Source organism: Geotrypetes seraphini, chromosome 3 (assembly GCF_902459505.1).
Source record: "Geotrypetes seraphini chromosome 3, aGeoSer1.1, whole genome shotgun sequence".
Taxonomy (NCBI): Eukaryota; Metazoa; Chordata; class Amphibia; order Gymnophiona; family Dermophiidae; genus Geotrypetes; species Geotrypetes seraphini.
In genome coordinates this window covers 9972931-9995554 of record NC_047086.1, presented here as the reverse complement: position 1 = coordinate 9995554, position 22624 = coordinate 9972931, and the positions used below count along the sequence as shown (strand labels likewise).

Below are 22624 nucleotides of genomic sequence, written 5' to 3'. Positions count from 1 at the left end.
GAGAGATGCAGGATGAAAGGGTAGTTAAGAAAAGGTGGATCTGTGGAGGGAGATGAAAAAAAGAAAAGATACCAGACTTCCTGGGGAGGGAAGGGAAATGGAAAGGGAGGACAGAGATGGCAGATGGATGGTTAGCATGAAGAAAGAAGGAGACCCTGGCAAGCAAGCAACTACCCTCCTATCCAGCATCTCTATCCCCCTTCCACATCATCCCTTGTGTCCAACTTCTCTCCCTTTCTGTTCCTTCCCTCCCTAAATCCCATTGTCCATCATCTCTCTCTTTCTCCTCTATTTTTAGACCCATTATTTCTTCCCCCCCAAAGGCCGGAAAATGCATGTCTCTTAGAACCCCCCTCCCTCCCTCCATGTACTTCTACACCAGCCCCCCCCCTGAAAGTGTGCACCTCCGCCTGAAGGCCTGCACCCCACCCCTGAAGGCCTGTCCCCCCCCTTGAAGGCCTGCCCTCCTAGAGGCCTGCCTGTCCCCCCTGAAGGCCTATGCCACCATCCCTGGCCTGTCCCCCCTTTGAAGGCCTGTTCCCCCCCTTAAAGGTCTGCACCTCCCCTTGAAGGCCTGTTCCCCCCCTTGAAGGCCTGTTCCCTCCTTGAAGGCCTGCACCCCCAAAAGGACTGTCCCCCCAAAGGACTGCAACCCCCCCCCCCCCGGGGAGGCCTCCGTGTTCCCCCTGGCCTCCCCTCACCGTTTACCTCATAGCTGCAGTCTGCAGCGAAGATTGCGGTTATAGCATCTTTGTAAACTTGCTTTGAGCTGTTTCCTCTGCTGCGGTCCCGCCCCTCCTCTGATGTCAGAGGCAGGATCGCAGCGGAGAAAACAGCTCAAAAGCAAGTTTACAAAGACGCTGTAACTGCGATCTTCGCTGTAAACTGCAGCTATGAAGTAAACGGTGCGGGGAGGCCAGGGGGAACATGGAGGCCTTCCGGGGGGGGGGGGGAGGTATGTGTGCAGTCCTTCGGGGAGGCCAGGGGGGAAACCGGACACCAGGGAGGGGCGGGGGACGACGGAGACCAGCACAGCAGCACTTCCCGACTGACTCTCCCTCCTCCCCTCTAAAGCAGGTGCAGCAGCGGCCGGCCAGCAAGAGCAGCATTGCCGCTCCTGCTTTAGGGGGGGAGGGTCAGACGAATCGGGAAGCTGATTTTTTTGTTTTTTAAATCGATTCGAATCGTGAATCGGGCAGCACTAGTGCTGGCTTCTGATTAGGCCTTTCTGGCTTCTCTGCCCCTTCAGCTGGCTCTGCCTCTCTCCTCCTCTATTTACATAATCACATTAGTTTGACATGACCATCCTCTAGTATGGTGTCTCTCAAACTGTGTGCCACGAGAGATTCCAGAATTTTACTTTATTTTTAAAAATTCCCTTCAAAAGTATAAACTAGAATAAATGACATGTGCGTCGCTTACACAAAAGTCTATCAATGTTATGAGCGTAAGGATGCAACCACCCAGATAAGCATCATTCTTTGGAGTGATAGATCCTTGAAAACTAACAGTAAGTAATTTTAGTTTATTATTTTTTATGCAGTAGTTAGCCTAACTTGAGCAGCAAAGCAATCAAGGTTTTGGTATTGTTTGGATTTTCTTATCTTTGTGAACTTGGATGACTGCAGATGGTGGCTGATGAAATGCACTTAAAAACAAGCACATCCATTGCATTGAGTAGCAATTCTATTCTATCTACTTTAGTTTCACCCTTGTTACAATTACCCATACATAGCTTAAAGAACTTTAAATAAATAACTCTCAAGTCTAATTTTTTGTTGATTTTGCAATTTTGTAATTTCGATTATAATGTGCCACAAAAAAACATTTGCTCCGTTTATTCCGCAAACAACTGAAAACCTGGCTTTTCAGCAAATTGTAGCTCTATCCTTCCCCCCTTTCTCTCCCCCCTTCTACACATAAGTTCATGTAATCCTTTTTCTTCTTCTCTACCCACTATTTTAAGTTCTTGTAAACCGTGTCGAGTTCCATTCTCATGGAGATGATGCGGTATATAAACTTAAGGTTTAGATTAGATTAGATTAGATTAGTGTGCTGGAGCTATAAAAGTTTGAGAGACGCTGCTACCTCAAGTCCTGCAATGCATTTGATTCCAGAAACCTTTTTATCCTCTATTTTAGAAACATTTTCATTCATTTTCTTACCACTGAGGAAGACTAACCAGCTTGCAGTTCCTAACCTCCTCCTCACTTCCGCTTTTGGGGAGAGGGACTACAACTGCCCTAGGACCATTCCCAGCTCTAGAGAAGCATTTAAAAGGTTAGCCAGTGGAGCTGCCAAAACCTTCCTGAGTTCCTTCAATACCTTCAGATGTATCCCATCCTTAGGGTTACCATATTTTCTTCTGCAAAACCCCAGACACATGACCCTGCTCTATTCTGCCCCAGCCCCTCTCAGTTCTGCCCCTGCAAAGCCTTTTCTCTTCCCCCACAAGCTCCAGCCGCATCTGGAGGGCCTGGAACATGCCCGGATGTGTGTGGTGTCATTTGCGCATGCTCAGAGGCCCTCCAGATGCAGCCGTTGCTCATCTGGGCTTTCCAAAACCTGGACAAATGCTGGATTTTGGAAAGCCCATCCGGGAGCCTGGACAGTCCTCTAAAAAGGATGTCTGATAACCCTACCCATCCGGCCCCATCGCTTTATCTATCTTTAGTTTAGCTAGCTCCTCACAAACACAATCTTCTGAAATTTGGTCAAGGTTGACAACTTATCTTTTCCTATTAGCATTTGTGGTAGATGCGTGGAACAGTCTCCAGGAAGAGGTGGTGGAGACAGAGACTGTGTCTGAATTCAAGAGGGCCTGGGATAGGCACATGGGATCTCCCAGAGAGAGAAAGAGATAATGGTTACTGGATGGGCCATTTGCCCTTTATCTGCCGTCATGTTTCTATGTTCTGCTTCCAGTCCTTCATCCTTCTGTTTGCACTGATGTCTGACTACCAAGTTACAAAACTGGACGAATATTTGGAATTCATAGACCCCCCTCTTTTAAAAAGCCACACTAGCGATTTTAGCGCTGGCTGCAACAGTAACAGCTCAAACGCTCATAGGAATTCTATGAGCGTTGGAGCTGTTACTGCGGCAGCTGGCGCTAAAAATGCTAGTGCGGCTTTGTAAAGGAGGGGGAGAAGAATGTAGTAGAACTTTTTTTACTTTCAATTTATTTATTCGTTTAATTAAAAGATTTTTACTCGACACTATTAAAACATGTTCTAGGCCAGTGGTTCCAAACCCTGTCCTGGAGGACCACCAGGCCAATTAGGTTTTCAGGCTAGCCCTAATGAATATGCATGAGAGAGATTTGCATATAATGGAAGTGACAGGCATGCAAATCTGCTCGATGCATATTCATTAGGGCTAGCCTGAAAACCTGATTGGCCTGGTGGTCCTCCAGGACAGGGTTGGGGATCACTGGTCTAGACAGATTACACTCAATCACATACATAATAGAATGAAACACCTACAAAACTAACATTAAAAATATAAAAAATACAGTACATGACTGCAATAATTATTTCCTCATTGAACTCCTTCGTCTCGTAACACTGTATAGACTTCCTCTGGCTTTCATGAAAAAAAAATTGAAGAATAACAATGGGTTTTTCATTGTAGTTTTATTGGAATATCCATTTATTTTTTCTTAAGTACTTTACCCACTGCTCAATACGATACCTAAACTGCATTAGCCAGTCACTTGATTTAACCTCTCTTTAATGCAAGGTTCTTAAGCTTTTTTGACTCCTACACACCTTTAACTAATCAATGACAACTTCGCACCCCAGATTCCAGATTTATTCATTTTGATTTACTGCAAACTTACAATGCAATCTAAGCAGTTTAGAATTGTAAATAAAATCATATATTGGCAAAGAATTCCATATACTAGATAGGAAAGTAAAGTCTCCACCAACAGCCCACCCCAAATACACAAAACCACATGCATGCAGAGATATAAATATCCTTTTACTGATCTAGATGCCCTATACAAAACCGGGCTTCATTTGTTAAGTGGGATTACTTTTTTTTTTTTTTTTTAACCTTGGCAGGTAAGCACGACAAAGACAAATCTGCCAGGATATTGACAGTTAAGAGAAGAGAGTATGTTAGTAATAAAAATTCATCCCAGCCAAATGAGTCATCTCTCTCCATTCTTGCAAGTCTAATTTAATTTTTCTTAATAGTCTTTCATAATTTAAAGAAAAATGCGACATCATTACTGCCCTGCAATTGCAAAAGGAAGCAAGGGCCTATTTTTACTGAAGCACTTACTTTCTTATACCATTGCAATGCAGATTATGCATCAGCAGTCCCAGATAAGTATTAACTTCCCCCTCCTGATTTCCCCTATTATTGCACATATGAACATAAGAATAGCCAGACTGGACCAGACTGACAGTCCTTTTAGCCCAGTATTCAACAGTGGCCAATCCAGGTCTCAAGTACCTAGCAGAACCCCCCAAAGAGTAGCAAGATTCCATGTTACTGATCCCAGGGATAAGCATTGGCTTCCCCCATATCTATCTTAATATCAGATTATGGACATTTCCTCCAGGAACTTGTTTAAACCTGTTGCAGTTTCCGGGTCTCGTAGAACTGATGTTTCAGCCTTCATACTGTGGCTTTCTTCAGGGAATGCTGTGAGGTCCTCAAACTTGATCAGTGGGGCTTGAGGTTAATGAGGCAGGAAAGTCCATATGGTCAACAATTTAAATTCTGGTGGGAAAGTCTGTTGGTCACAAAATTGAATTTTGGCAGAAAAATCCATTGGTCTTTTTTTTCCATAGAATGGAAAATTCTCTGGTGAGTTGCCTAAACCCGTTTTAAACCCTGTTAAGCGCTGTTACCACATCCTCCTTGCAACAAGTCCCAGAGTTTAACTATTCATTGAGTGGAAACATATTCCCTCCTATTTGTTTCAAAAGGGTAAAGGAGATGGGACTTTATACACTGCTTTTTCTGGGTGGCTACAATCAAAGCAGTTGACATATTTTAGACAGGTCCTTATTTTGGACTTGCCCAGAGTCACAAGGAGCTGCGGTGGGACTTGACCTCACAACCACAGCGTGCTGAGGCAGCGGCTCTAACCACTAGGCCACTCCTTCATGTAACTCCATGAAGTGTCCCTTGGCTTTTGCAATTGATTCCCTTTTGCCCATTCTACTCCCTCAGGATTTTGAAGACCTCAGTCATCTCTTCTCCAGACTCTTCTGGCCTCGTATATCGTACCGTCCTGGTCCCAGACCTCTTAGGCAGACATATACTTTACTATCCAAAGACACACACTGGAGTCTCTATAGTTTTCTGAAACTTTATTGAATAAATGTAGCTGGTTTGCTCACACTTTTGCAGAATTTCAGAAGTTTGTTGCCCCAGGACTCCATGGTCCTGAATATCGCAACAGGAGATGAAGGTAGAGAATGCGATGTGAGAGAGAGAAGTTTTATGATGGAGTTGAGAGAGTTATTAGGTAAAGTATTCCAAGTTTCTGAGGTGAGAGGCTGAATCATTCATGTGTGTAGTCCAAGTCTTATTAAAATTTGATATATTCCAAGGTTACTAGGCGAAATACAAAAATAAAAACTGAACAATGTTAAAATACATAAACATAATTTTGGATTCACCAAAAGTACAGGAACATTAGAGTAGGCGTGGAGGAGCTACAGTTGTTAAAAGAAAAGAACATTCAAGGTAAGAACAAAAGGGGGGGTTGTAAAAGTAAGAGAATAACTTTGTTTTTAACTGAGATCGATGGTTAGGTTCAAAGTTATATTGAGAAGGCGTCTTTGAAAAGGTGGCTTTTCGGTTTCCCTTTGAAGCGGTCGAGTATTTTTCTTCTCTTAGTTCGGGCGGCAGTGACAGAGAAGATTTCCAAATGTCTTATACCAATAATTTTTAAGGAAATTATGGTTAATAAACGCTGATTGGTAGATTGACGCGCGTGCAATGGGGTGTATGGTATAAATAGATTATAAATGAATTCAGGTGTTTTTACATTCATTGTTTTACGTATTAACAGACTTCATATATAAGCAATCCTATGTGTGACAGGAAGCCAATGAGCTTTCTTTAAGAACAATGAAACGTGATTGTATTTTTTGGCATTTGATATAACTTTTATTGCCACGTTTTTGAGTTACTCCTTTTAATAGTGAATTTACAATAGTCTAATTCTGATATTACTAGTGCGTGAATTAAGAAATTCAGGGATTTTGGTTCCAGAAATTTTGAAATCGATCGGATAGCTTCAAGTAAAAAGACTAGTTCTTGTCAGAGGGGGAGAGCCACATGTGCTTCTGATGGAAGGAAAAGTGTGACTGACCCACTGAGACAAAGGGTCAAAAGGAACACCCACAAGGCAACGAGTGGGGGAAAGAGAAGAGACCAATAGGGACAGAGCTTGGCAACAGGTTACAGAGACACATCAGGGCAAAGAAGGTAGAAGTTACCAGGAAATACAGCAGGGAGACAAAAGATACAAGCTCAGTTGAGAGAAAGGGACGGTCTTTCCACGAGAAATGACCACCAGCAGTGAAGCTTATATAGGTAAGCAAGAGTGGCTGCAGCATGCACAAAACTCACACGGAAATGACTGCAGCATTAAAGCTTTATGAAGTGAGAATAACGTTAGTTAGGATTACCATATGGCTCTAGAAAAAGGAGGATGGATTGAAACATCTGTGTTTTACTTCCATTGAAAGCATCTACCACTCTCTCTGTCTAAAAGGTTTTGCCTGATTTTGCCCCTAAGTCTACTATCCCTCAACTTCAATTCAGGTCCTCCAAATTTACTATTTCCCCATCTCTGGAAAAGATTTGTTTGTAAATTAATACCTTTCAAGTATTTATTAAATGTCTGTATCATATTTCCTCTATTCCTCCTTTCTTGTAGGATATATGTATTCAGTTCTTCCAGTCTCTTCTCGTATATCTTTTGGGGCAAGTCTTGTATCATTTTGTCAGCTTCCTTTGAAATATTTCAAGCCTTTTTATGACTAGTGACATAAAGCCCACAAAACTATGCATAATACTCCAAGTGGAGCCTCACCAACAACTTTCACAGGGGTATTAACACTTCATTTCTTCCTCTGGTTATATCTCTCTATGCAGCTTAGTATCCTTCTGGCCATGATCATTGCCTTAACATAGTAGATGACGGCAGATAAAGACCCAAATGGTCCATCTAGTCTGCCCAACCTGATTCGATTTAAATTTTTTCTTCTTAGCTATTTATAGGCAAGAATCCAAAGCTCTACCCGGTACTGTGCTTGGGTTCCAACTGCCGAATTCTCTGTCAAAACCTACTCCAGCCCATCTACACCCTCACAGCCATTGAAGCCCTCTCCAGCCCATCCTCCCCCAAATAGCCATATAAAGACACAGACCGTGCAAGTCTGCCCAGTACTGGCCTTAGTTCAATATTTAATATTATTTTCTGATTCTAGATCCTCTGTGTTCATCCCATGCTTCTTTGAACTCAGTCACAGTTTTACTCTCCACCGCCTCTCTCGGGAGCGCATTCCAAGCATCCACTACCCTCTCCGTAAAGTAGAATTTCCTAACATTGCCTTTGAATCTACCACCCCTCAACCTCAAATTATGTCTCTGGTTTTACCATTTTCCTTTCTCTGGAAAATATTTTGTTCTATGTTATTACCCTTCAAGTATTTGAACGTCTGAATCATATCTCCCCTGTCCCTCCTTTCCTCTAGGGTATACATATTCAGGGCTTCCAGTCTCTCCTTATTGCCTTGTCACAATTGTTTTGCCATCTTGAGATCTTCAGACACTGTCACCCCAAGGTCTCTCTCCTGGTCTATGCATACTAACCTCTCAATCTGTACTCCTTCGCACTAAATTTTAAGTCCAAACATTAGACCATTAATCTAATTTTCATCATGTTCTCCACTCCCTCCAGTGTATCCACTGTTGCAAATCTTCATGTCATGTGCACAAAGGCACGCTTTTCCTCAGCAAGGTCACTCACAAATATATTGACTAGAATCAGCCCAGTATTGATCCCCAAGGCTGGAGGTTCATGAATGAACTCAGTGGGCTGAAATTAGGACCTAAATCGGTGGACTGGATTAGAAACACAGAAACATAGATGCATGATAGCAGATAAAGGTGAAATGGCCCATCCAGTCTGCCCATCCACAGTAACCATTATCTTTTCCTCTCTCTGAGATCCCACATGCTATCCCAGGCTTTCTTGAATTCAGACATAAGAACATAAGAATTGCCGCTGCTGGGTCAGACCAGTTGTCCATCATGCCCAGCAGTCCGCTCACGCGGCGGCCCTCTGGTCAAAGACCAGCACCCTAACTGAGACTACCCTTACCAGCGCCCATTCTTGTTCAGCAGGAACTTGTCTAACTTTGTCTTGAATCCCTGGAGGGTGTTTTCCCTATAACAGCCTCCGGAAGAGCGTTCCAGTTTTCTACCACTCTGGGTGAAGAAGAACTTCCTTACGTTTGTACGGAATCTATCCCCATTCAACTTTAGAGAGTGCCTTCTCATTCTCCCTACCTTGGAGAGGGTGAACAACCTGTCCTTATCGACTAAGTCTATCCCCTTCAGTACCTTGAATGTTTCGATCATCTTCCCTCTCAATCTCCTCTGTTCGAGGGAGAAGAGGTCCAGTTTCTTTAATCTTTCGCTGTATGGCAGCTCCTCCAACCCCTTAACCATCTTAGTCGCTCTTCTCTGGACCCTTTCGAGTAGTACCGTGTCCTTCTTCATGTACGGCGACCAGTGCTGGACGCAGTACTCCAGGTGAGGGCGCACCATGGCCCGGTACAGTGGCAAGATAACCTTCTCTGATCTGTTCGTGATCCCCTTCTTTATCTTTTCTAGCATTCTGTTTGCCCTTTTTGCCGCTGCCACACATTGCATGGACGGCTTCATCGACTTGTCGATCAGAACTCCCAAGTCCCTTTCCTGGGAGGTCTCTCTAAGTACTGCCCCGGACATCCTGTATTCGTGCATGAGATTTTTGTTACCGACATGCATCACTTTACACTTATCCACGTTGAACCTCATCTGCCATGTCAATGCCCATTCCTCGAGCCTGATTATGTCACGTTGCAGATCTTCGCAATCAACCTGCATCTCCACTTCTCTGAATAACTTCATATCATCCGCAAATTTAATCACGTCGCTCATCGTACCTATGATCAGATCATTTATAAAGATGTTAAAGAACACGGATCCAAGCACCGAGTCCTGCGGCACCCCACTGGTAATGCTCTTCCAGTCCGAGTATTGTCCATTTACCCCCACTCTCTGTTTCCTATGCTCCAGCCAGTTTTTAATCCACGTGAGTATTTCACCCTCGATTCCATAGCTTGCAATTTTCTGAAGTAGTCGTTCATGTAGAATCTTGTCGAACGCCTTCTGAAAATCCAGATATACAATGTCGACCGAGTCGCCCTTGTCTATCCACCTGTTTATTCATTCAAAGAAGTGCAGCAAGTTCGTCAAACACGATCTGCCTTTGCTAAAACCGTGCTAATTGGTCCTCATCAGCCCGTGTCTGTCAAGGTGATCTTGATGCTGTCCTTTATCGGTGACTCTACCATCTTTCCCGGTACCGAGGTCAGACTCACAGGTTTGTAGTTTCCCGGATCTCCCAGTCTCTGTCTCCACCACCTCTACCGGGAGACTGTTCCACACATCTACCACCTTTCTGTAAAAAAGTATTTCCTTAGATTACTCTGGAACCTATCACCTCTTAACTTCATCCTATGCCCTCTCATTCCAGCTTCCTTTCATTTGAAAGAGACTCATGCATATTTATGCCTCATAAGTATTTAAACGTCTCTATCATATCCCCTCTCTCCCATCTTCTTCCAGAGTATACATATTGAAATCTGTCTGTCCCCATATGATGGTTCTTAGTCAGTCGCGCACGAGATACCAGCGCGCCAACAATCGAACGCTGACAATTCAGCGCAAGAAAGAAGCCTGCCACGGGAAAACTTAGTTTTAAAGTGCTCCGAAGCGGGGTGTGAGTGGGGAACCCCCCCACTTTACTGTATAGTGTTGGGGGGGTGTTTGGGGGGTTGGAACCCTCCATTATAGAGAAAACGGAACTTTTTCTGATTTTGGGGGGAAAAGTTCCGTTTTCTCTATAATGTGAGGGGGTTGCACCCCCCCAACGGCAGCACAAACACTATGCAGTAAAGTGGGGGAGTTCCCCCCACACCCCCCGTAACAGCTTTTTAAAACTAAGTTTTCCCACGATGCGCTTATTTCTTCACCAAATTGTCAGCGCTCGATTGTTGGTGTGCTGGTGTCTGGCGCGCAATTATCCCATCACTCCATATGATATATGACAAAGGCCACTAACCAACTTTGTAGCAGTCCTCTGGACCTATTTATATCTTTTTGAAGATGGGGTCTCCAAAATTGCACACAGTATTCCAAATGGGGCCTCACCAGAAACTTGTACAACGGCACTCTCATCTCCTTTTTCCTACTGGTGACAGAGGGTGGTGGTAAATGCAATCCAATCAGAGGAAAGGAAGGGGAGCAGTGGAGTGCCTCAGAGATCAGAACTGGGGCTGATTCTATTCAATATATTTGGCGTATAGGGGATAATTTTATAGAGTTGTTTTCAGGTGGACACACACTAGATGTCAGGGTCTGTGCTAAAATATAAGTAGGCTTCATCTAGTGCGCGTCCACCCGAAAAAGACTTGCTAAGTGACTTAATTTTGGACGGCTTTTCTGCTTAGCTGTAGAGACAGTGATTTAATACTGCCAGTACCCTCACTCTGCCGAGGCATTGCCCATGTTGTGTACAGGAAACTAGGCGGCTGCTTTCCTTTATAGAATACTAGTGTAACTGGGTGTATAGACTAATACACGCTTAAGTGAAAGCACTTATGCTAGCCATAGAGCTAGAGCGTGTGCTCCTATCTATAATAATAAAGCACTAAGTGTGCATGTGCACTCACGCCGCGTGTTCCTTGATTCCTGATCTGTTGGGATGTGCCGGCAAGAGTGCGCATGCGCACTTATTACATCACCCCTGCTCTCCACCTTGCGCCGCTGCGTGTAGCTGCTTTCAAAGGGCCCGGTAAAGGTCGGAGAAGGTGGCGATCGTGAGAGGAACCGCTGGAAAGTTAAACTGGTCAGGGCTCGGGCTGTTCGGTCCGTGCAGGCTCCTCTCTCGCGGTCTTGCCGGCAGACAGGAGGGGAGCAGCTAAGAGCACCCATGCCGTTGCCTCATTGAGGAGCTGGCAAGCCCAGGCAGGAAGGAAAGTAGTGAGTGTAGGAGGGGCAGGAGAAGCTAAACTGAGGGGAAAAATGCTGATGCACAGAGAAATGGAGGGAGAGGGAATGCTGCAGCTGTTGCACAGGGAAGTAGGGAAGGAGATAGGAAGAAAGACACAGGGGCATGGAGAGAGACAGAAAGACAGACAGACAAAGGGTGCCAGAGAGGGAGAGAGACAGAAAGAAAGAGCGGGAGGAAGAGAGACAGAAAGAAAAAGACAGGGGTAGGGAGAGAAACAGAAAGAAAGACAGACATATATTCTAGCACCAGCGGGAGGAAGGGAGACAGAAAGAAAAGAAGAAAGACACAAGGACAGGGAGAGACACAGAAAGACAGACAGACAAAGGGGGCCAGGGAGAGAGACAGACAGAAAGAAAGACAGCGGGACAGAGAGAGGGACAGAAAGAAAGACAGACAGACATATATTCTAGCACCCATTAATATAAAGGGCTAAAATACTAGTATAACCTATAATATCTATAAATTATGCACGTAGCATTGTGCCCTGCAAACACACTGCCTAGACTCCTATGTGCATATCCACCTGCAAACTATGCCCTATCAGCACAAAACAGCATCTATGTAGAGAGTTGCACGGGGACAGAAATCCCACCCGTCCCCACCTGTCCCCGCCAAAGTCCCACCCGTCCCCGTGAGGACTCCCACCCATCCCCACCCGTCCCCGCAAGGAATCCCTCTGTCCCCACCTGTCCCCGCGAGGAATCCCCTCCGTTCCCGCGAGGAATCCCCTACGTCTCCGCCCATCCCTATAAACTTCAGAAATAGTTATTTCAGTTAATTATGCTACTGAATTAAAGGCTCTGGTAGAAACCCATTTAAAAATAAGAAAAAAGACTTTATTAATTTGGAAATATTAATTGGGAAGAATACATACTTTGTAAACGGGTTTCTACCAGAGCCTCTAATGTTTATAAATTTTTATCAACACAACTAATATACTACTTTATCCTGAAGCAAAAAAAAAAGAATTTTTTTCCTACCTTTGTTGCCTGGTTTTTGCTTTCCTCATGTTCTCATTCAATTCCTTCCATCCACTGTCTCTCTTCTCTCTGCATCTTTCATTTCCTCTGTTACTGTGCCTCTCCCTTTCTTCCCCCTTCCAAATTGGTCTGGCACCCATCTTCTTCCCTCTGCTCCCCCCATAGTCTGGCATCTCTGTCTTCTTCCCTGCCAGCGTCTTCTCCCCACTCTCTCTTCCCCATTTCCTTTCAGCGTCCTTCTCCCCCCCATCTTCCCCATGTCCTGTCAGCAACCTTCTCCCCCTCTGTCTTCCACATGTGCTTACAGTGTCCTTCTCCCCCCTGTCTTCCCCATGTCCTTTCAGCGTCCTTCTCCCCCCCTCCCATCCTCCTCATGTCCTTTCAGCATCCTTCTCCACCCCTTTGTCTTCCCCATGTCCTTTCAGCGTCCTTCTCCACCCCTTTGTCTTCCCCATGTCCTTTCAGTGTCCTTCTCCCCCCTCTGTCTTCCCCATGTCCTTTCAGCGTCCTTCTCCCCCCTGTCTTCCCCATGTCCTTTCAGCGTCCTTCTCCCCCCATCTCCCCATGTCCTTTCAGTGTCCTTCTCCACCCCTTTGTCTTCCCCAGTGCTTTCAGCGTCCTTCTCCCCCCTCAGTTTTACCCATTTCCCTTAAGCGTCTTTTCTTCTCCACTCCACCTTTCCTCCCTTTCTCCCTCCCTGTCCCTTACCTTTGTGGCACTTCCCCACCTGACTGACAACAGAACAGGCCCGGTCGGACAAACCTCCCTGCCCTGTAGCCGCGGATCTAAATTACTTTCTTACAGCAGCTGGAGTATTGAAGCTGCTGTAAGAAGGTAATTTAGATTCGCGGCTACAGGGCAGGGAGGTTTGTCGGCCGGGCCTGTTGTCGGTCGATCGGGGGAAGCGCCACAAAGGTAAGAGGACCTGACCGGCTGTGCACACTCCCCCCCCCTCATGGTTGCACCCGGGGCGGACCGCCCCCACTTTGGTAAGCCACTGCCTTCTCCCTACCTGCCGTGCCACACACAGCCGACCGGAAGTCTTCCCGATGTCAGCTTAAGCCCTCCCTCCGCGTCAGCGCTGACATCGGGGAAGACTTTCGATTGGCTATGTGTGCTGCAGCAGGGCAGGCAGAAAATGGAAGACGAGGCCTCGCAGCAGGGCAGGTAGGAAAGGCATTGAACCCCGCGGGATCCCAGAGAGCACGATCCCCACGGGATCTCCGCTACCCTAGGGGGCGTCCCCACGGGATCCCCGCGGGTCCCGCGGGATTCCCGTCGTCCCCGTTCCCGTGCAGCTCTCTACATCTATGTGGATATGATGGGATTCCAGTCATAACTGGCTAGCACAAACTCGATAAGATTACCTCACAGTGCTTTGCCACTTACATAGATTTTCAGTAGCACTACTTTCATAGTGCTTTTGAAAATCCATGGAGATGGGATGTCATATTTAGGGTGATGATATGAATTTGGCTCCCATTAAGAGACCTTTACGATAGCCCACGCTGATAACCTCCCCCTTTGGCTTTAAAAATGGTCTATCAAACAGCTATAAATAAATAAAGAAGTCAGATGAAAGCGGTTTCCTGTTAGAACACACATTCTGGGTCTCCACCCTCCATACCAACCCCCACACACACACACTCACATGCTCCTTCCCACTCAGTACCGCTTTAAATCTTCACTAGTATGAGCAGCTTCTCCGGCTTGCTGCCGTGCTGGCATTGGTATTCCCTCTGACGTTACTTCCTCGTGACCCGGAAGTGATTTGAGAGGGAGCCAGGCCGGTGCGAGCAGCAGGCTAGAGTAGTTGCTCACGCTGGCGAACATTTTAAAGAGGTACGGGCAATGGGGGTGGAGAGGTGCAGTCCACCCACGCACCCCCCTTACTTGGCCACTTCTATGTCACAATATATACCTATAACATGACATTTAGGCTGACAGTTTCCTCCAGGTATTCAATAGGAACCAGCTTCTGTTGGGCCATTGCACCATTAACCTTCATTCACCACTAGCAGGGGATTTATCTCCCTCTCTCACTTCAGTTCAGCTCTTGCAGATGCAGGAGGTGACTCTGATGTTTGGGGAGGCTAAAAGTGGGGCAGGGTGGGCAAATTTAAGTCCTCAGAGTGGCCAAAGGGATAGTAGGGACGCAACAGGAAAGGACTCCTTCACTGTGTCTCTGGTGCAGCGATATTTGCAGCGCTCAAGAGAAATACATTAGTACCTTAACACTTGACTTGCAGTCAGCTCTAGCTGCCCAGTCCTGTAACAGAATTCCTGTGCTTACTGACAACTATGTAATGATTTGCCCATCAAGAGGTGTAGTAAGGGGGGAGGGGGGTGGACAGCCCCGGGTGCCATTTTCGGGGGGAGGGCACCATTGCCCTTCCTCCTCCCCGCCCCCCCTGCGTACCTCTTTTAAAAGTTTGCTGGTACAAGCAGCATCTTCCACTTGCTGTTCGTGCCGGCCTTGGCTTCTTTCTGATGTCACTTCCTGATCATGGGACCAGGACGTGACATCAGAAGGGTGCTGCTTACTCCGGTGAACATTTCAAGAGATATGTGGGAGCGGTGAAGGTTGGGGGCACACGGCACAACAGGGAAGGGTGGGGGAGGTGCACTGCATGGCAATAAGCGCCACCATCCCGGGTGCCACTCTCCCTTGCTATGCCACTGTGCCCATCAATGTTTTTGGCAGGTTGCAAAATGGCCACCAGGGTTCAGCTTTGCTAGCCTTTAATTTACTGTTCAATTACCAAACATGTTTTGAATATACCGTATATTAGCTGTACCTAATGGTTAGAGCAGCAAACGGAGAACTAGGGAAGCCAGAATTTAAAATCATGACTCAGGTTTGATAACCATTTTAGATACAGAATCATGAAGCCGCATGCTTATTATGCTCTGTGGAGTCCTTGAATTCTTGGACAAGTCATTAAATCCTCCCTTGCTTCAGGTTCAAACTTTGACTGTAAGCCCACCAGGACTGGAAAATGCATTGAGCTACAGTTGAGAAGAACATGAACTAAATTCTAATATGAGGCATGTTGTGAACTAATACAAAACCTTAAAGTCACTCTGGACCTATAAAGCAAATCTATTGTACCATAATAGCATAGCTTTCAGGAGTCATACAACAAGGGCCTACCTATGAAAAGGCAGCATTACAAACATTGCAACAGGAATAGAAAGGAAATTACATCATATGGGGTGGGACTGGCAGAGCTGTAAGACCCCATGCATAGTTTCCTTTTATTTTCAGTCACCGAGTTGAGGATGCAGTGAGTCAGGCAGGTAGGCAAACAACTGAGTGAGCAGGGAGGGGAAGGAAAAACTCATGGTTCTTTTGCCGCAGATTCAGGAAGGCAGCAATCTAGCAGGTAAGCAAGTGGTGACAAGAAGGCGGGAAAGGTCCCAGTTATATGGGGTGTATATATGCCACGGGGTGTCACCATTGTACAAAGACTGGATCCATTCTCCTCCCCAGGGGCTATGAACATTGACTTCTCAGCTCCTGAGGCCCAGATGTCCTACGGAGCAGGGACCCAGCCATCGAGCTCAGGTCCTTTGCATGGGCTTTTCCGATGATAACAACTGGCCTGACTGCCACAGGAGAGAGCTTCTTGCAGTATCTCATCTGGATGTGGGCTATAGCTAGTACTGAACAGACTGCCTGAGTCAGTACGACAAGCGCCATCTTTGGCAGTATTTAAATCTAGTCTAAAAGCCCACTTTTTCGAGGCTGCTTTTAACTCCTAACTCCCACTCACTTGTAAAGTACCCCTGTCTGTTTTGTCATTCCCTCTGTGAGAAATTCCCTAACCCCTATTTGTCCCGTTTGTCTGCTTTAATTAGATTTGTAAATTCTATTGAGCAGGGATTGTCTCTTACATGTTAATGTACAGCGCTGCATATGTCTGGCAGCGCTCTCGAAATAAGTAGTACTGTGATGATGGAATGTGACAGCCCAGATAAAGCTGGCCTGGTTCTTCTTATTGCATGCATAGGGGGGGGGGGGGGGAAGCTCTTTGTACATTTGGCCTTCTGATAACCACTGTTTGCTATTAAAGTTGCCATTGAGCCAAGGGAGTTTGTCAGTCTGGCTTTAGACCTCTGTTCACTACTGAGACAGTAATCTGCGTCTCTTGTTCAGTAAGGGCCTTAAAGCCCCGATCATGCAATTTGATATGAGCTCTGCCTTTGACCTAGTCAACCATGGGAAAATGTTACAATGCCTAGATGCAATTGGCATTAGAGAAGAGATGTTGGACTGGTTCCGAGGCTTCCTTATGTCCGTACCTATCAAATACGCTTCAATTACGATCTCTCCGATACCTGAAGCAACCCATCTGGCATACCGCAAGGATCACCACTATCCCCATTGCTTTTCAATGTCTACATGTCCTCACTAGGTGCGCAATTGACCCAGCTGGGGATAAAATTATTTAGTTACGCAGATGACTTTACGATCATCATTCCATTTGCTAACTCTCTCTCGGAAGTTACTCCCAAGGCATCAGAAGCACTAAATTTGATGGAGCAATGGATGACTGAATTCAAACTGAAACTTAATTCAGAAAAAACAAAATTTTTTGTAGCTTCGCCACACCTGCTTGACACCAAAACACCGCTTTGCATCAATAACCTTAGTTATCCTATTCAGTCTACTATGAAAGTATTGGGTGTAACACTAGACCAGTGCTTAACCATGAAGGACCAGGTAGAATCCTTAATCAGAAAGGGTTTTTCCACTCCCTGGAAACTTCGATCCATTAGAGCATATTTTGATATGTCAGCATTTAGAATCCTGGTACAATCCCCCGTACTGAGTCAACTTGATTACTGTAACATCGCCTATTTAGCAATTTCCCAAAAGAATATGCGACGATTACAATTAATGCAAAATGCAGCGGTCAGACTGATTTTCGGGCTGAAGATTGATCATGTGACACCTTACTACCGACAGCTGCATTGGCTACCGATGGAGGCACGCGTAAAGTTTAAGTTCGCTTGTTTCTGCTTTAAAGTACTATATGGACTAGCCCCTAAATACATAACTGTCCTTTTCTCCTTCTCAGCCAACAGACATAAGAGAAGCTCACATTTGAACTTCGTTTCCTCCCCAGTTAGAGGATGTAAACTCAAAAGACACCATCAACACCTTTTCTCACATCAGGCAGCATTTGGGGTAAAGATCTAGAACAATTGCTTACGCCTTCTACTTATGGGGAATTCAGGAAACGCCTAAAAACATATCTGTTCCTGAAATATCTAGGCAGCTGACCCGTACAACTCTTTCTCCTCAATAAATGATCCCTTGAGCCATTAATCACTAGCTTCCACCCTGTTAAGTTCCATCTATTTGTACCTTCTTTAATCTTTGTAAACCGCATAGAACTTCACGGTCCTGCGGTATATAAACTGTTGTTATTATTATTATTGTTATGTGCCAAATAGCTTAAATGCCAGCATTTGGGCCCTTAGAAGGGTGGTGCCATCTGCTGCGTATTTCTGAGACACTGATCTGTCCGCCACATTCAAGGATCAAAAGGTGGTGAGTTAGTGCGATTTCTTTTATCATAAACCTGATGCTCCATGTCTATTAGATGTCTTCTTAAACAGGAGACGGAAGAAGTGAACGATGCCAGGGCTGTAAAATCCCACTACAGCCGGGCCCTGAATAATTATTAGAAACACATAATCATCTTTTGGTATAGGTTCCTGCTAAAAGACATCTGAAATTTTTCAAATATCTCTGTTGAAAAAAAAGGAAAAGATGTATGTTATATGCAACTCTTTCTTCAGAAAAGCCCCCTCTTTACTCCCCCCCCCCATCTCACAGCTGGGCCCTGGCATGAAGCCACTTCAAGGTCGGTGTGACTTTCAGTCAATCTTTGCTCCTTTTCCACTTGTCCAGGGAGGAAAAAAAAACCCTTTAAAAGGAAAAAGAGAGAAAGAGAAAAGCACATGATGTCCTGTAATCCAGCAAGTTGCTTTCCAGAGCTCAAACATGCTCAGGTCCCCCCACCTCTCCATAAAAAGCAGCCGAGAAGAAATTGACTTTTGTTTGGAGTCTGTGAAAAGTGGGAGTCGGGGCCCAGTCAATAGGCCTCCCCACTGAGCCAGCTGAGGGCAGGCATCTCCAATCAGTCAGTCAAGGCCCCAATTAATCCGCTCTTTGTCCCCCCTCCCCCCCAACCTAGAGCCACCAGCAGCACATCGACACATTCGGCCATTGTTCGGGCCTTCGTGCAAGCAGGACTTACTCTTTTCAGATGGCGGGTTTTGTCCGCACCAGTTCGAGCGGAAGTTTCTCACTGACAGTCCGCCCTAGAAAGAGAAAGTTGTCAGCCCCAGGCTTCAGCAGGAGTCAGGCTGGGGGGAAGAAGGGGGGGGGCTAGGTGACTAGCAGGCCAGGGTTTGAGGTATGGGGGGCACTCTTCTTTCCTCTCCACCCTCCCCTGTCCCAGCTTCCTCTCTCCCCTTGTCAGATTAGTAGGTGATGTGATGGAAGGGGATCAGCTTGGTATCCCCAGAGGCAGCTAAATGCTGTGGCTCTCATCCATCTGGCCTTCTTCCAGTTCTCCTAGAAAATGATATGACTCTGGCTGGGCCTAAGTTAACTTCAAGAGCAAAGAACAAATGGAGCTCAGTGGTTCTGCCGATGACTTCCACGAAGCATACCTGCTGTGTTTAGGCCCCAGCCTAAACTACTACCTCAGCCCGATTGAGCAAGAGAGACCCATGCATGCATGGAGAGGGATATTGTGCTCCAAAGCTGCTGTTAAATGTTAATGTTTTTACTTTGTACTTTCTGGGGATTGGATTAGAATTATATGTTCAATTATGCAATGGGAAGAAAACAGGACTCGATCAGTTGTTCAAGCTGACCTGGATAATGGGCCTGGTGCAAGCATATTAAGGTAAGGTATGTGGGCCACTTGTTGGGGGTACGCAGCCTGGCCGCCACCCATCCCCTGCCAGGGATCCCTCCCTGTCTACCTCCCCGCTGCACCACTCCCCACCCCTGAAGTCGATCCTGTTACTTTGTTGGAGCCGGACTGGCTCCTTCCTCCCCCAGCAGCACTCCATACAGGGATGCAGTCAGTGACTCACATGCTGCATAGCTGACCCAGAACCTTCTCTCTGACCTCAGAATTTACGTCAAAGGGAAGGCTTGTGGGCCAGCCACGTGTAGCATATGAATCACTGCACATGCAGTCCCTGTACGGAGTTGCTGCTGGGAGAGGATGGAGTGAGTCAGGCTCCAACAAAGTAACAGGGTCGGCTTCGGGGGCTTGGAGGGAGGGAGGCAGGGATTCCTGCCAGCTTTCAGGGAGGGGGGTGATGTGGGCAGGGCAAGCAGGGATCCCCTGCGTGCAGCTTAATTTTGGGACAAAGCTGGAAGGCAAGGAAGGGGCATGAACATGGGACAACGCGCTTCACCCCCAGCAAACAGGTTTTCGCTCTAATTATTCTACTGAATTATCCTTACTTGGTCTCACCACTACTATAAACTACTTTCTTGACCACCGAAAATCTGTCCTTCTCATCTCTCTAGATTTGTCCGCAGCCTTCGACACTGTCGATCACCATCTTCTTATTGATCGTCTTAGGAATTGCGGTATCACAGGTTCAGCCCTCCTATGGTTCAACTCCTATTTCAACCACTCAAAAGAGAAAACCTCATCACCTATTTTTCAAACTTACGGCGTCCCCCGAGGCTCTGTTCTTTCTCCATTACTATTCAATATTTTCATTGCTCCTCTTCTCACCCTAGCTCAGTCTATCGGCTTTACTATTTTTGCATATGCAGACGACATTCAACTACTCCACCCGGTTGATTCTTCAAATATAAATGAAATACAAGAAATTAATACAAAACTGGACAAAATCAGTAATTGGCTCCACATAAATAAACTTTCCCTTAACATCAATAAATCCTATGGCATACTCTTTCCGATCAGGAACAATGAAATAACAAAAGGAAAAATCTTTTTTAAATCATGCCCAGTAAAAATAGAATCAAAAATAAAATTACTTGGAGTAACCATAGACAAAGATTTAACTTTTCATGACCAGATAAGCTCCATCATAAAAACCTGTTTCTACAAACTTTAGCTTATCCGTTCCCTAACTTCAATCCTCGAAACTAATGCTATCGCAACCCTTGTTCATTCATTGGTCATTTCTCATTTAGACTACTGCAATTCTCTATATAATGGAATTCTTCAAAAAGAATTACGTCATCTGCAGCTCATCCAAAATTCAGCAATCAAACTTATTCATAAGGTAGGGAAATATGATCATGTCACTCCTCTTCTGAAAGAAGCCCACCGTATCACTTATAAAATCTTAATGCTGGTCTTTAAAATCAAACTTTCCCGTCTTCCATCTTTTCTCGATAAACTCATCATTCCTCTTTGCCCTTCTTGGACACTAAGATCAACAGATCAGAATCTGTTGACCATCCCTTCCATCAAAGAATTCTACTACACCAGGTAAACTAACTTCTCCGTAGTTGCTCCAACTTTATGGAACGCTATGCCACCTCAACTCCGCCTTGAAAATTTCCTTGACAAATTTAAAATTAAACTAAAAACGTTCTTATTTCAAGATGCATATCACAGCCCTTAAATACTTTCTCTCCAATAGTTAGTAAAACGTATCAACTGCTTTTAAGAAGTGACCCCCACTCCTGATGTCATATCCCCCCTCTTCCCTGTTTTTTTTAAACTTTGCTTTTAATAATGTATTTATCGACTCCCCCCTTCCCCTCTTTACCCTCAAGTCCAAGTTTGTATTTGTAAATTGTCTTTAATGTTCATTCCTCCCCCTCTTATAACTATTATATTTTTTTAACCTTTAAATTTTTTTAGCATTGTAAACTGGCTAGATGCAGTATATGGTCAGTATATTAAAATTAATAAAATGGTCAGTATATGGTCAGTATATTAAAATTAATAAAACTTAATAATAATAAACCTAATTGATGGGCATGAGTGTATGAGTGAGAGATGGTGCACATGGGGAAAGGAAAATTGGGCATAGAGAGAGAGGAGTGAGATAGAGATGCATGAGGAATAGAAGAATGAGAGGGAGAAATGTTGGATATGGTGGTGGAGAGGGCAGATTGAAGTGGTTGCAAGGGGGAGGAATGTTGGATATAGTGATAGAGGGAGAGATGTGGCATTGTGCTGGACAGGGGTGATAGAAGGAGAAATGGGTATGGGGCTTGGGCTTGGTGGGCAATGGTGAAAAATGCTGTACATGATCCAGGAGATGAGAGAGGGAGAAATGTTGGATGTGGCAATAGAGGGGATGGGAGAAATGCCTGGATAGACAGTGAGAGAGAGAGGGAGACATATTGCCAATAGGGGTGGCGGAGAGAAAAAGAAAAGTTGGACTCATGGAGGGACAGAGAGAGAGAGATGTTGTATGGGAAGGGAATGGAGTCCGGAGGAGAGGAAGCATGCAGGAGGCAGAAAGAAAGAAATATTGGATGCACACAAGGAAGTGCAATCAGAGACTCATGAAATCACCATAGCGGGGAAGGTGTCGGTAGTTCACTATTTAGATGATTTTCTTTTCGTGGGGGGGGGGCGGGTTCGGATGATTGTGAACTGCTAAAGTCTACGTTTGAGCGCCTAGCGGCGGAATTTGGGGTGCCATTAGCTGCTGATAAATCTGAGGGGCCTACTTCCTCTCTCACCTTTTTGGGCATTGAGATCGACTCGCTGTCCATGGTGACTCGGCTTCCTCAGTGCAAGGTACGTCAGTTGCTGTCTTTGATCACCTTGGTACGGGGTACTCGAAAGCCTACTCTGCGGGTTGTTCAGTCTTTGTTGGGGTCCCTTAATTTTGCTTGTCGGGTCCTGCCTATGGGACGGGCCTTTTCCCGTCGTTTGGCAGCGGCGACGTCGGGTGTTCGTGATCGTCGTCACTTCGTTCGTATTACAGCCGGGATCCGGGCGGATTTGCAGATGTGGTCGTTGTTCCTCACTCATTTTAATGGGTCTCTCCCGATCCAGTTCCCGGACGTTTCCAGCTTAGATCTAGACCTGCAATCTGATGCGGCCGGTGGTGTGGGTTTCGGTCTTTATTGTCAAGGAGACTGGTGCGCTGCGGCGTGGCCGGAGAGTTGGCGACGGGCTGGTGTTACCCGCAATGTGACCTTGCTGGAGCTTTTCCCCTTGTTAGTGGCGTGCGACTTATGGCCGGAGAAGTTGCGGAATAGGTGAGTCATTTTCTGGTGTGACAACATGGGTGTGGTTGAAGTTGTGAATCGGCAGGCTGCTAGATGTTTGCAGGTGAATGC

General features: G+C 45.7%; 1 protein-coding gene across 2 annotated transcripts in view; it reads left to right on the top strand.

Annotated features, from left to right (window-relative positions):
- Nucleotides 1-22624, top strand: part of NR2E1 (nuclear receptor subfamily 2 group E member 1) — a 232023-nt gene that overhangs the window by 69590 nt on the left and 139809 nt on the right. The gene's annotated exons all lie outside the window — the stretch shown is intronic.